We start from the raw sequence: 14921 nt of genomic DNA, 5'->3' as shown, positions 1-14921 counted from the left end.
CCGAAAGGGATTGGCTAAGCAGAGGGATAAAAACAACTGAGACAGGATAGAGGTGGCTCAGAACTCCCACTGGACACTGGATACAACAGGCAGAGCAGGGGAAGCTGCAGAGTGCGAGACCATGGAGGCAAGGACCTATTAATACAGGAATGGACAACTACAGATGCAGCCATTCAAAATGCGCGGTAAAAACCCGCGGTATGGTAACCTACCCACAAGCCACCGCGGGGCACCGGAGGGTACTGCAGGGCAAGTGATTGGCTGGCCAAAATGACCGACAGGGGCACTCGTGGTGCATTGGTTGGTAGTGCAAAGATTTAATCATTTAATGTCTTTACTGTGCACATTTTAATCTGCTTAGTTTTGAATATTTATATGGATTTTACCACTAAAGGGAAGTTTTAGTAGCTGAGCATAAAAAGAAGAGGAGCATAACGCATCTGAAGGTCATAAACGATATTAATTTAGGAACATAAACATTACTGTATGTATGTAAACTGTACTGTGTATGGCTGGTCTTATTAGTTTAAAGAAAAAATACACACCAGTCTTCCATTTCTCCCTAAACATTTTAAGCATGAAAGTTTTATGAAACGGTACCCAAATATGCGATTGCTGTATAGAATGAATTTTAATTAAAAAAAATTATTTAACACGAACATTAAGCTGTTTACATCTTCCGCCTGAGAACAGTCACCCGTTGCTACCCAACGCAGAATGGTGATTGGCTGACACCATCTGACACCCCTCTGATTGGAGAAAAAAAGACGTGCTGGTTTGTAAACATACTGTACCAGGAAGAGGATTTCTTTCTATTCAAAACGTGTATTTTAAAAGTTTAAGAAGTAAAAACCTTACAGCGTACACAGATTTCTAAACTGATCAGGATCGTTATCTTTGTCTTATGCATAATAATGTTCACCGCTCTGTCCAGCAAATTAATAATAAACTTTATTTTATATAGCTTTTTAAATGAATAAGTAATTAGATTGCTCATAAACCTAATCACTTGCTTTTTCTTTTTATTTAGGCTCAGATTTCAACTATAGATCGTATTATTAATAACCATAATAAAAACCAACCAACAAAAACAACCATATAAACATAATACCAACCAAAAACATAGATAACAACCACAATACAAAATCAAATAATCAAACCATTTTACTCTCGCAAAGTCCTCCAATTATCATAATCCTGCCCCTTATGCAAAACCAAACCTTCCTCCCATCCCAGTTTATCCTGTTTATCATAAACAAAATCCACCTCAATTTTCAACATAAAGCATTACACAAAATCAATACCTCAACACTCCATACTCAACAACGATAATTCACAAACAGCCAGAACATGTAACTACACATTCCCAAACAGACCAAATTTCCATAGCCCCGCCCCTTATGCCCCTTAACATCCCTCCCCTGTTCTCTCTCTCCCCTGGCGGTTGTAGTTGTTTTTATTTTCAAATAAATTTTAGCAAAGTCATGTATTTTAAAAATCTTAAGATTTTTATATTTATGTCTTTATTTAGTGGTTTCATTAGTGACAAAGGCTAAACTTTCTTGGAAAAATGTCTTTTATGTAAACCATGTTTGCTATTAATTCATTCAGGGCTAAAATATGTTCATTGTCTTCTAATGAAAGAAGGGTTCCTTTCGCCGTAGTCGGGAGCCTAGCCTTTAACTAGTAAGTACTGTATTTACTGGGTTTTTGAGGGGGGGGGTGTCTTTCGCTGGAAATCTCGCTTCCTACTTTGAAAATACCCGTGAAACCGGTTCAATTCGTCACAGCCAGCACTCCTGCAGAGAGGGGGGTTGTACTTGCAGTGTATACAGTACACGCGTTATGCTCTTCGTTAATGTCTGTGAAGTTTTATTTAATCTCTGAGCCATACTGAATCTTCTGGAAGCCAGTTTCCGCCAGGGAGTAAAAAAAAAAAAACACACTATGGTATTCTCTCCAATGCAGTGCAGTTAAAAACATACCTCTGATGCTGCTCCTAAATGAATATCGTTTATGACCATCAGAAGCTTTATGCTCCTTTTCTTTTTTCCAGTGGATTGAACAGGGAGAGGCATTTCATGATGTACTTTTCACTGATGAAACAACAGTGGCTCTGGAACAGTTTTCAACCAAGTCGTTTTATAAAAAGGGGAGATATGTACACGTTACTGAAGCTAAAAGTTTAGCCTTTGTCACTAATGTAACCACTAAATAAAGACATATAGAAATCCCTACGTTACAGACTGTATATGGCTGGTATTGGTAGTTTCAAGAAAAAATACACACCAGTATTCCACTTTCTCCCTAAACATTTTAAGCATCAGAGTCTTACATGTGGTTATTTCGAAAACGTTTGTACGTGCTCCTTCTGACCATGTTACTGTTTACTGTTACTGACCATATTAAGTTTAAGTGCCTGTGGGCACTTTTCCTGTCCGTGGGGGGTGGACTGTCTTTCATTAGAAGGTTAGTCTGTTCTACTCTGAGAATGTAGAGGGGGTGGAAAGTGCCCGCGGTCATTTAATTAGTATTAAAATTCACACTGATTCCTTTGCGAACATACGGACATAGGAATATGCGTGAGTGGTCAAAAAATGGCATAAAAACGACAAAGTGAAGGCTGTGAAAACATTCACAATGTACTTTATACTCAAAGCAAATATACCCCCCCCCCTCTCAATTCAATTCAAGCTGCTTTATTAGCATGACAGATGGGTACAATCAGTGTTGGGTATTTACTTTGCTTTGAGATGCCACTTTTAAAGGTGATATATAAAATCAAGGCTTTAACTTGCTTTAACTCCGCAAATCTGAGTTCTTGTGTCTGTCCTATCCGAACCCGAACGTATTACAATATGTATCTTTATAGCAGGTGGTGTACAGCTTTTTAGTATAGATTACACTTTTCTAAAATGTATTTAAAAAATAAAAACGATTACAATCTAATCTTTGCACGTTTGATCCCAAAATAAATCTAAACGGGGAGAAAGCTATGCTGAAAGTTTATTAAGATACTTAGAAGACAAAGATATCAATTGATGTTGCATTTGTCTGATTGTGAATCAAAAAACACATATTTAAACCCGCATTTGCGATTTAAATCAAAACGTTATTTAAATTAATATAAATGTTTATATTGTAACGCCTAGGTGACTATTCATTGTTATTAAAATGACTTAAATTCGATCATGTTGTGATATTTAGAAATATAAATTTGTTTGGTGCGAGTGAGGTTTTATTTAATCTCTGACTCAGTGATGGCCTGGCATGGTGAGGTGCGCTGGCAGCAATGTGGTGTTACGCAGTGGTGGCCTGACACGGTGAGGTGCGCTGGCAGCTGTGTGATGCAGTGGTGGCCTGGCACGGTGAGGTGCGCTGACAGCTGTGTGCTGTGGCGCAGTTGTGGCCTGGCACGGTGAAGTGCGCTGGCAGCTGTGTGATGCAGTGGTTGTCGGGTATGTAGAGGTGCACTGGCAGCTGTGTGTTGTGATGCAGTGGTGGCCGGGCACGGTGAGGTGCGCTGGCAGCTGTGTGGTGTGACGCAGTGGTGGCCTGGCACGGTGAGGTGCGCTGGCAGCTGTGTGGCGCAGTTGTGGCCTGGCACGGTGAAGTGCACTGGCAGCTGTGTGATGCAGTGGTGGCCAGGCACGGTGAGGTGCTCTGGCAGCTGTGTGGTGTGATGCAGTGGTGGCCTGGCACGGTGAGGTGCGCTGGGAGCTGTGTGATGCAGTGGTGGTCGGGTATGTAGAGGTGCACTGGCAGCTGTGTGTTGTGACGCAGTGGTGGCCTGGCACGGTGAGGTGCGCTGGCATATACTTAATATATTCATGTGCATCCAACACACAGTTCAACGCTAGCAACTACACAAAATCTAAAATATGAGCTCAACTTGCCACTTACAATACCAACAGTACCAGCTAACTTTAGTAGTGACATTTTCATGGATCTTTTTAACAATAAAATTTAAAACATCAGACTTCAGACACAATTAAACAGGCCTCAAAAAAGTCTGGTACAAACATTTTCAGCATGGTGAAACATGGTGAACATTTCCACCACTTCGTCACACCACACAGCTGCCAGGGCACCTCACTGTGCCAGGCCACCACAGCGTCACACCACACAGCTGCCAGCGCACCTCACCGTGCCAGGCCACCACTGCATCACACATATTTCAGTGCCATATATTTCATGGATATTATGGAATATAATAGTTATCTTTCTAGTTCACAGGTTTGCATGCATAATTTAATTTTGAAAGCCACTGAGACATCAGGTATTACTGTTGTATTTATGAAAAAGAAACAAAACAAAAAACATACTAACAACTGTGCCATCCTACTCCTTAATTAATACATTTTATTATTCATAAATAGTTAACATTGTTAGCAAAATATTTTGAATTATATTTAACCCTATTTTTTCTTTAGTTTTTTATTTAACGTATTATATGATAGTCAGACTTAATGTATATTTGAACAATGAAAATATATTTTTACAAGATTTTACATTAAGCACTTAAAATCAATATGGTTAATAATAGTAAACTATAACATGCTGTAACAAGATCGGTTAAACTGCGAAGAAAATGCTTTCAGAGAAAATGTTTCAGGTGTGAAGAACATAGATCTCCAATGCAATTTCAACCAAACCTGTTCCCACACACCCTGCCCCCACTATCATTAGAATATACACAAACATTTTAGCGTTTCATTCTGAGCAGAAGACCCTCACACCTGAAGAGTGCTGGCTGTGACGAATTAAACCGGTTTTACAGGTTTCAATCACAGACCATGTGACATGGGACTCAGTAAACTACAGTAACACCGTATTTGATAACGCTATAAAAATGCTATAAAATAATGTGACTTGGCACAGAACAAGTTTACAGCACAGTACAAAAATAAATGCTGACCATGACTTTAGAAGCATAAATTGCCTCACACTCAATTTAAACACAAGCTGTCTTTAGCCCTCTAACCTGGTTCAAACAGAAATGTAGAGATCCAGGCTCAGAACACACAGCTTCATTAGCGAATACATATGCAGGACAACTAGAGAAGACGTTTTACAGAGGATGGATTTTTAGAAACATCCCATCAGACATCCCATCATATTCACAATGTGAAATCTAGAAAATAATATTACGTAACCAAAATCCGCAATATGGAAACAGAACCTGTGTAATTGTTGATAGATGATGTACTCGTAACATTTTTTCAAGACTAACTACAACATTTAAAAAATGACTGGTATGTACTTGATATCTCTAATCAATCCACGGGTCCCAGCACAAAACGAAACTAAAACGCATACCGTTTCTCGCTTCTTATTAGTTGCTCAAAAGTAATTTGACCGTATGAAATGCATAATATAAACCTAGAAACATATGTGTGAGCAGTACTTAAGCACTGTAGTATCGGTGTTAAGACATACCTCTCAAATACTGTAAATCAAGTTAAAAATATCTCAAGACCGATTCTGGTCATAATGAAACCATGTTTCGTGTATGTTTTCTTTAAAGTACCGAGACCAGCCATATACTGTATGTTTATGTTCCAAAATTAATATCGTTTATGGCCTTCACACGCGTTACAGTATGCTCCTATTTTTTTATGCTCAGCTACGAAGATTTCCCTTCAGTGGTAAAATTAGATATGAATATTCAATACTTAAACGGGCACAGTTAAGACATTAAATATACATATACATACTGTATACAGTACAGTTTGCATACGGTAATATGTTTATGTTACGCGATTAAAAAATAAATAAATAAAAATGAAAAGTCCAGCACCAGCTGGATTCAAACACACAACCTGCCAGTTGGTAGGCACGCACCTAGACCAGTAGGCTACAAGACAGCTCGCATGAACAGGCAGGCGAAACAGCCCTACACAGCCCTGCCGCAGTACACGGATATAATCATACCGTTATTAAATTCTTGAGATACGCGATTCCATATTATATTCCCTTTTAATCAAATTCTAAAAGTATGCTTGTTGAGCTTACAACATTTAGGGAGAAATGGAATACTGGTGTGTATTTTTTTCTTTAAAGTGCCGATTCCTGGAACACCCCTCTGAAGTGGGGTGAGAAGAAAAGAAAGCGTTGATAAATACAAGTGTCTTTTAATACACTTTGCTCTGCTCTTGAGGATCCTTGTGATATTTTAAGCTCTAGTTGAATGATAGGTGTCGCATTTTAAATCATTTTCGTAGCTAGAAATTATGAAACGCCCTGTTAAAAGCAAGGAAGTTTTTATGCCCGTTGAAGTAAAACAAAATGCCTGACAAAGTATGGCTTGGACAGATTCCAAGTGCTTGTACAAATGTGCTAAAGAAATTATACTTTGAGTATACAGCTTGTCCAAAGTCATCCATTATTAATACTATCAGTAATATCTTCAGTAAAGGCTTTGATGCATAAATATTTCTGATAAAGGTAGGTTGTGTACTTTTGTCCAACTGAGCAATCTTGCTTTCATAAAATATACCAACATTTGAATGACTGATGATTAACATGCTGTAATACACAGTTCAAAATTAAAGGCTCAAATGCTGTACATGAGAGGTTAAGCTCCCCCTGGCGGTTTTACAAGGCGACGCCGGATAGTTAGTCACGTGACACACGTGAACCGCGTGATACCCCGGTGGGCGTGTCGCGGTATGCCGCGAAATACCTCACCCGTTTTGAATGGCTGCATCTGTAAGATCTTGGCAAGGGTGCTGGGCGGCCGCCTGAGAACGGTGATGCCAGCGCTGGTTTGGGCAGACCAGACATGTGGTGTGGCAGGCCGGAAGATCAGCTGGACCCTGCAACTGATCCGAGACACCATCGACTGGGTGGAGGACAGAGGCCTGCCGCTCATGCTGGTGAGCTTGGACCAAGTGAAGGCTTTCGAACTGGTCCATCACGGGATCCTGTGGGCACTCCTGAGGAGGAAGAGTCTGCCTGATGGGCTCGGCAGGTGGATTGAAGCACTGTACAATGGTGCCAAGTCCCAGGTAAGCGTCAACGGAGCAGTAGGGAGGAGGATTTCGGTAAGGTGTGGTGTGCGACAGGGATGTCCACTCTCGCCCCTGCTGTACGTCATCTTCCTCGAGCTACTGCTGGATCAGCTACGGAAGGACCCTGGAGTGACGGGAATCAAAGTGCCAGGTGGAGGTGGGCAGGAAGCTAAAATCGCAGCCTACGCGGACGACGTTACACTCTTCCTAAGCTCTGACAGAAGCTTGGAGAGGGTGTTGGATATCGTGGAGGCCTACTCCAGAGGCACCGGCGCCCAACTGAACTGCGCCAAGAGCCTGGTGAAGCTATTTGGAACCTGGCCGTACGCACCGGAGATCGTCGGGGGATTGAATGAGACAACGGACCCAGTGAAAATCCTGGGGGTCCTGTTTCACACCTCGGACCCCTCAGGACTGAACTGGGAGGCCAGATTCGAGAAGATCAAGCAAAAGCTGGGCCTTTGGCAGCGACGATCCCCGACTTGTAAAGGGAAGGTGCTGGTGCTGAAGGTGGAAATCCTGCCCTTGCTGCTCCACCAGGCGGTAGTGTACCCCCTACCTGTGAGAAAGAGAAGAGAGCTGGTAAGAACAATCTTCACCTTCGTCTGGGGCCACACATATGAGCGCATCCGTTGGACGGACATGTGGACGGCCGTGAAGGACCCCAGCGTATGATGGACCGTCCGCTTTCACTGGAAGGCGGAGACGGAGCCTCATGGAAGAGAAGCCTTCGAAGACGAGGTATTCTTTGGAGCTCTGGGATTCAAGGCAAGTGAGATTTTATGTCTACAGGGGAACCGGGCACAGAAATTCATTGATGTCACCTTCAAGAGTGCCGAACTCCACAGGCGGACGGCAGGGAAATGTGCACAAATGAAGGCAAACGGAGGAATGCGTGAGTACGAGTGCAGGGGCCTGCAAGGCGACAACAGAAGGTGGGTGGTCGTCCATATGTTCGACCCGTTCATGACGGATCAAGATGTGACTACCTTTTTACGCTGGTACATGGAGGTGCGTAAGGGTCCATGTACCGTCAGTGATACCCGCACAGTCTGGACCGGGAAGTGCCGATATGAGGTCAAACTACGGCGGGACGAGTGGACATGGGACGGCTTCACCCACCCCCCGGGCACCTTCTCCATCGGATTAGGTAGGGGGTACCTCTATTACTGGAACCAGCCGGAGTTTTGTTGGAAGTGCCGAGGCTTTGGACGTGCACCGTAGGAGAGTGTGGGAAGTATCACCACCAGGGCCACTCCACACGGGATTGCCCAGTGAAGGAGTGCTCCCTGTGTGGGAACACAGGGCATTTGTACCAGCAGTGTAACCAGAGGGGCAAGGACCTAGTGAGAGGCATCGAAGCCTGGGTACAGCTTCTTCTGGTGTTTAAGGAGTCAATTGAAAAGGGAGTTTTACCAACCTCGATGACTCAGGGCTTAATAACCATAATTCCAAAACCAGATAAAGATCATTTGCTGATAGATAATTGGCGGCCTATCACTTTGATTAATAATGATGGAAAGATTCTTGCTTCTATTTTTGCAGAGAGACTGAAAACAGGCCTTGACTCAATTATTGATGAGTCACAATCAGGTTTTAATGAAAGGAAGACATATATGTAATAATATTCGTTTGGTGTTGGACCTTGTAGACTATGGTGAACTTATTAGTCAGGATAGCTTTATTCTATTTGTGGACTTTTATAAGGCTTTTGACACAATTGAACATTCTTTTATTTTTGAAACTCAATTTTTTGGGCTTTGGTGAGTATTTTCAAAAGGTTATTCGAACTTTGTACAATCAAGGTAACAGCTCTGTTAAATTGGCTCATGGAACTTCTCATAGATTTAGAATTGGTAGGGGAATTCGACAAGGATGTCCCATAAGCCCATTCTTATTCCTGCTGGTCACACAAGTTATGGCTATTCATTTAAAAAAGATGCATTTCAGGGTATTCAAATACAGGATAGAGAGATTAAGTGTTCCCAATTAGCTGATGACACAACGCTATTTTTAAGAAACCATGCAGAGATTGAGAAGGCAATTAAGTGTATAAATGTTTTTTCCTCTGTTGCTGGTCTTTCTCTTAATTTAAAAAAAAATGTGAACTGATGGCTCTTGGGAACCGTGATGTTTCATCTATATGTAATATTCCTGTAAAAGATGTAGTTAAATATCTAGGTATTAAGATTTCCAAAAATCCAAAAATTAGAAATGATCTAATCTTTTCTCCAAATATGCATTCATTTAAAAAAAAACTTGACTTATGGCTGTTAAGAGACCTTTCTTTAAATGGTCAAATACTTTTGTCTAAATCTGAAGGTTTATCTAGATTAGTTTATGCTTCACTGGCTCTGGATGTACCACCTCCAACTATTAGGAAAATTGACTCCAAACATTTCAAATTTATCTGGAGGAATAAACCCCATTATCTTAAAAGAGAAATTATTTGTCGTCCACAGGCAGAAGGGGGCTTAAATGCTTTAGACTTTAGGACATCTAATGCTGTTTTTAAGATTAAATGGATACAAAACTATTTAAAAAATAGTGTATGGCATATAATCCCCAATATGATATCTCAAGAAGTAGGGGTTCTAGAGTTTTTACTAAAATGTAACTTTGACATTGGAAAAATCCCCTTGAAACTTGCCAGTTTTCATAAACAAGTACTTCTGATGTGGTCACTTATGTATAAACATAACTTTTCCCCACATAGATTTACTATCTGGAACAACAAATATATAAAATTTAGAAATAAAACCTTATTTTTTTTAAAACTGGGTCAAGAATGATATAATTTGGATTAAACAATTTATCAAGGCTGATGATGAAATATATAGTTACACCGAGTTTGTTAATAGATACAATATTTCTATTACTTTGGATCAGTATTTTGCTGTAATTAATACGATGCCTGGGGAAATATTACCTCTTTTAAGGAGTTGTAATAGTAGTCCTTTAGAAACATTGGAAGAATTTATAGCTCATATTAAACTACAAGGAAAGGATATTGTGAGTTGTAGATGTAATAACCACTTTTTGAGATCCCCGTTAAAAAATGATAATTTGCTTGCGACTACAATATATTGGAATTCCGCATTTGGAAAGCACATTGATTGGAGAAAAATTTGGATGATGACCAATAAATATTGTATAACCAATAAAATTAAGGAGGTTACATACAAAATAATTGATCGAATTTACCCAGTTAAAACTCTTGTTACCCAGCGATTTAAAATTAATATAGATGACAAATGTGTTTTTTGTGACAATAGCCCTGAAACTATTCAGCATTTGTTTTGGTTATGTCCCAGGGTAAAAATGTTCTGGACTAAGTTGCAGAATTATATAAAAGAAGACACGAATATTGATATTTGTTTTGTTGAAAAAGATATTATGTTAAGTTTCAGCCCCAATGAAAACAATCTAAAAATTTATTTTGTAATAAATTTAATTATTATATTGGCACGTTATCACATACATAAAATGAAGTGGTCTGGGAGGTACCCTGTATTTGAGCATTTTAAAATGGAAGTAAAGGGGTATTTGCAGACTATTTCGAAATGCAAAAATATGAAAGCGGTGCAGACATTATTTTTATTTAGTTTGTTTAATCTTTCATAACTTGAATTGATGTAGTAGTATGTACCCCTGACGATATTTTTGTTTGGAATTGTTATATGTACTCTTGTTTGTATTGTAATGTTTGTTCTTTTGTAAAGGATAAATAAAAATTAAAACAGACTGCCGACCATGTTGACTGACATTATTGGAAGGGGGCAAGCGTGTAGTATACCTGGAAGGTCTGGGATGAAAGACTTGCAATTGTTGAGGGACATTATGGCATGGTTGGAGGATAGGCAAGTGCCCTTGTTGGTGGTCGGACTCGATTTTATAGAAGGCTTTTGATAGGGTTAACCATTGTTTTTTATTTAAGGCAATATCCATTTACGGTTTAAGTAATGCCGATCTCTTTGATTCAACTGTTTTATCATAAGGCAGGGAGTAAAGGCCATCTGGGGATAAAGTGTTTCAGGAGGCCAGTGTTAGACAGGGATTTCCCCTCTTCCCACTCCTTTATGTTCTTATTGAACCACTTGCGAATGCGATTAGGGGTAATCCAAGGATTGATGGCATCTTTCTCCTTGGAAGCAATGGGCCGTCGCTCAAAATTTTGCTACATGCAGATGACGTGACAATGGTCCTTAGTTATTAGCAGAGTCTTTATGTGGCCTTGGAAGTGATAGAGCAATATTCCAGAGTATCAGGATCTAAACTCGCTAATGTGTGGTGAGCGTTCTGGCGCACTATGGCTGCCGTCGCATCATCCAGGTGGATGCTGCACATTGGTGGTGGTGGAGGGGATCCCCATTACCTGTAAAGCGCTTTGAGTGGAGTGTCCAGAAAAGCGCTATATAAGTGTAAGCAATTATTATTATTAATTAAACTTAACAAGGAGAAATTCTGCATTAAATATTTTGGTAATTGGCCTGACACAAACGAGAGAATAATGGGCTTGGTAGTTTGTAAACATCCCTTAAAAGTCTTGGGAGTCCTTTTTGATGAGGGAATGCCGGCCAGAATTAATTGGTCAACAGCTCTGGCTAAGGTCCAAAAACATTTATGATTATGGAAAGCGAGACATCTGTCCTTCTTGGGCAAAGTTTTGGTTTTGAAGGCAGACATTTTACAGTGACTGTTATACTTGGCATAGGTATATCCGCTACCTGCAAGGATGCAACAAGATTTTGTAAGGACGTTTTTTTTCTTCATATGTGGTGGAGGAATATAAATACATTAAGCGTTTGGACATGTATCGCAGATTAGATGAAGGTGGCAGGGATGTACAGATGCAGCTATTCAAAGTGCGCGGTACAGACACGTACCGGAGGTAATTGGCTATGGCGTCACGTATTGTGACGCACGATAACGCGCGGTACGTGATTGGTTGACCGACAGGGGCACGCGTGGTCCGTTGGTCTGTCGTAGTAAGATTTACAGTAAACGTCTTTACTGTGCCCATTGTAGTATTGAATATTTATATGGAATTTTACCACTGAAGGGAAATCGTAGTAGCTGAGCATAAAAAGATTAGGAGCATACTGTAACGCGTGTGAAGGCCATAAACGATATTAATTTTGGAACATTAACATACAGTATATGGCTGGTCTTACACACCAGTATTCCATTTCTCCCTAAACATTTTAAGCATCGAAGTCTAACTAACGAGATACTGGACTCAACAAGCATACTTTTAGAATTTGATTAAAAGGGAATGTAATATGGAATCGCGTATCTAAAGAAATTAATATCGATATAATTATATTAATGTACCGCAACACAAGAATAGTACATGCTGTACATTGTCTGTTGATAATGTTTCTGTAGTGCTTTTTCAGCACTCTCCATGTGACCTTGCTGGTGGCACTGTGGGTTAGGTTCCTGACTCCCATGTCACATGGTCTGTGATCGAATCCCACTGAAACCATGACTTTTTTTTTAACAAACATTTCTTTGAAAAAATGAAACGTTTCCCTTGGTCAGAGATTAAATAAAACCTCACTCGCACCAAACAAATGTGTATTTCTAAATAGCACAACATGATCGAATTTAAGTCATTTTAATAACAATGAATAGTCACCTAGGCGTTACAATATAAACATTTATATTGATCTGAATCGCGTTTTGATTTAAATCGTAAACACGTGTTTAAATATATGTGTTTTTTGATTCACAATCAGAGAAATGCAACATAAATTGATATCTTTGTCTTCTAAGTATCTTAAACTTTCAGCATAGCTTTCTCCCCGTTTAGATTTATTTTTCTTGGGATCAAACGTGCAAAGATTAGATTGTAATCGTTTTTATTTTTTAAATACATTTTATAAAAGTGTAATCTATGCTAAAAAGTTGTACACTGCCTGCTATAAAGATCCATATTGTAATACTTTCGGGTTTGGATAGGACAGACACGAGAACTCAGACTTGCGGAGTTAAAGCCTTGATTTTATATATCACCTGTAAAAGTGGAATCTCAAAGGTAAATACCCAACACTGATTGTACCCATCTGTCATGCTAATAAAGCACCTTGAATTGAATTGAATTGAGGGAGAGAGGGGGGGAGGGCGAGCGAGAGGGCCAGGACAGACAGACAAATAAGACAGACATTCACAACAGCGACATATCATAAAACGTTTGCACATATAGTTAAGTTATTACTTGGATTTCAAAGTGCAATGAAATACAATATTGTTGTTGTTGCTGTTATTGTTGTTTTTATTCTGTTAAGCGTTTTGAGAAGCCACCTTTAAAGGCGATATATAAAAGCGCTGATTCTTATGGAATGTGTTCCGCCGGGGATTCAAACATTTTATTTTTTTTTATCGCGTATCTAAGGAAATAGCAGTATTACTTTGTTCATGCACAAACAGTGGCATGTTACATTATTAATTTGGGTGTCTCCTCTTGCCAGAAAGCTCTAAATTGCATTTTGAGTGCGGTTTTTGACTTTTTCTAAATTGCAACCCATAAATAAAGCTGATACAGTTTAGACTTATTTTAAACTGTATTACAGCAGCACATTGGACAATGCAACGTAAATTGCAAAAATGCACTTGGAATCTTTCCAAGCCCTACTTTGTCAGGCATTTTCTTTTACTGCATCGGACATAAAAACTCCCTTGCTTTTAACAGAGCGTTTCATAATTTCTAACTATGAAATTTATTGAAACTGCGACACTTATCATTCATTCCATTCCATTATCAGTCTTCCATTTCTCCCTAAACATTTTAAGCATGAATGTTTTATGAAACGGTACTCAAATATGCGATTACTGTATAGAATGAATTTTAACTTTAAAAAATTATTTAACACGAAAATTAAGCTGGAAATCTCGCCCCCTTCTACTTTGAAAATACCTTGAAACCGGTTTAATTCGTCACAGCCAGCACTCCCGCAGAGAGGGGGGTTGTACTCGTTAATGTCTTAGCCTGAACACATCATTATATCTCATTTTGTATTTCTATAAAAAAAAATCATTCAATCAAAAAGATCGTTTCTGTATAACAATAATAAAAAACATTTACATATCACCTTTATGTGATATCACCTTAAGGACAGCACATACAAGTGTTAATTGCACAATGGACCGCGCAAAGAAATTTAAAATAGTCTTCTTTTAGTGTGAGGGCAGGAGTGGATCGCAGAAGGCATAATCGGCAAATTAGGAAAAGGCGAATTAGGACAAATTAGGACAGGCGAGAAGTTTACCCAGAGAGCGAGTGATCAGAAAAAGGAACAGCTGTTATGCCCAGGTTTTACGCGCACTCTCTGCTGAATGAATAAAAGTTAAAATTTAAGTTTAATAAAATTTTATTAAAAACGGGTGCGTTTGTCTGGGTATTTACTTTGTAATCTGTGGTTTACATCTATTGTATTGCTTTGAGATGCCACTTTTAAAGGTGATATGTAAAATAATGTTTTTTATTATTGTTATAGGGAAACCTAGGGAAACGATCAGATTTTCCCTGGTTCAGAAAAAAAGATCTAAAGTATACTAGTTTGTCACTCTTCTCATCCTCTCTTTGCTAAATGGCTTTTGAATAGAGTCACATGAAGACAGGTGAAACAGCCCTACACAGCCCTGTCGCAGTACACGAATATAATTATATCTTATTAATTTCTTTAGATACGCGATTCTTTTAATACAGTCTTTGCTGTGCTCTAAAGGATCCTTGTGACATTTCGAGCTCTGGTTGAACGATAAGTGTCGCAGTTTAAATAATTTTCGTAGTTAGAAATTATGAAACGCTCTCTTAAAAGCAAGGGAGTTTTTATGTCCGTTGCAGTAAAAGAAAATGCCTGACAAAGTAGGGCTTGGACAGATTCTAAGTGCATTTTTGCAAAT

Source organism: Lepisosteus oculatus, chromosome 16 (assembly GCF_040954835.1).
Source record: "Lepisosteus oculatus isolate fLepOcu1 chromosome 16, fLepOcu1.hap2, whole genome shotgun sequence".
NCBI classification, from domain to species: Eukaryota; Metazoa; Chordata; class Actinopteri; order Semionotiformes; family Lepisosteidae; genus Lepisosteus; species Lepisosteus oculatus.
The sequence above is the reverse complement of the archived record's forward strand: the minus strand, read 5'-3'. Positions refer to the sequence as shown.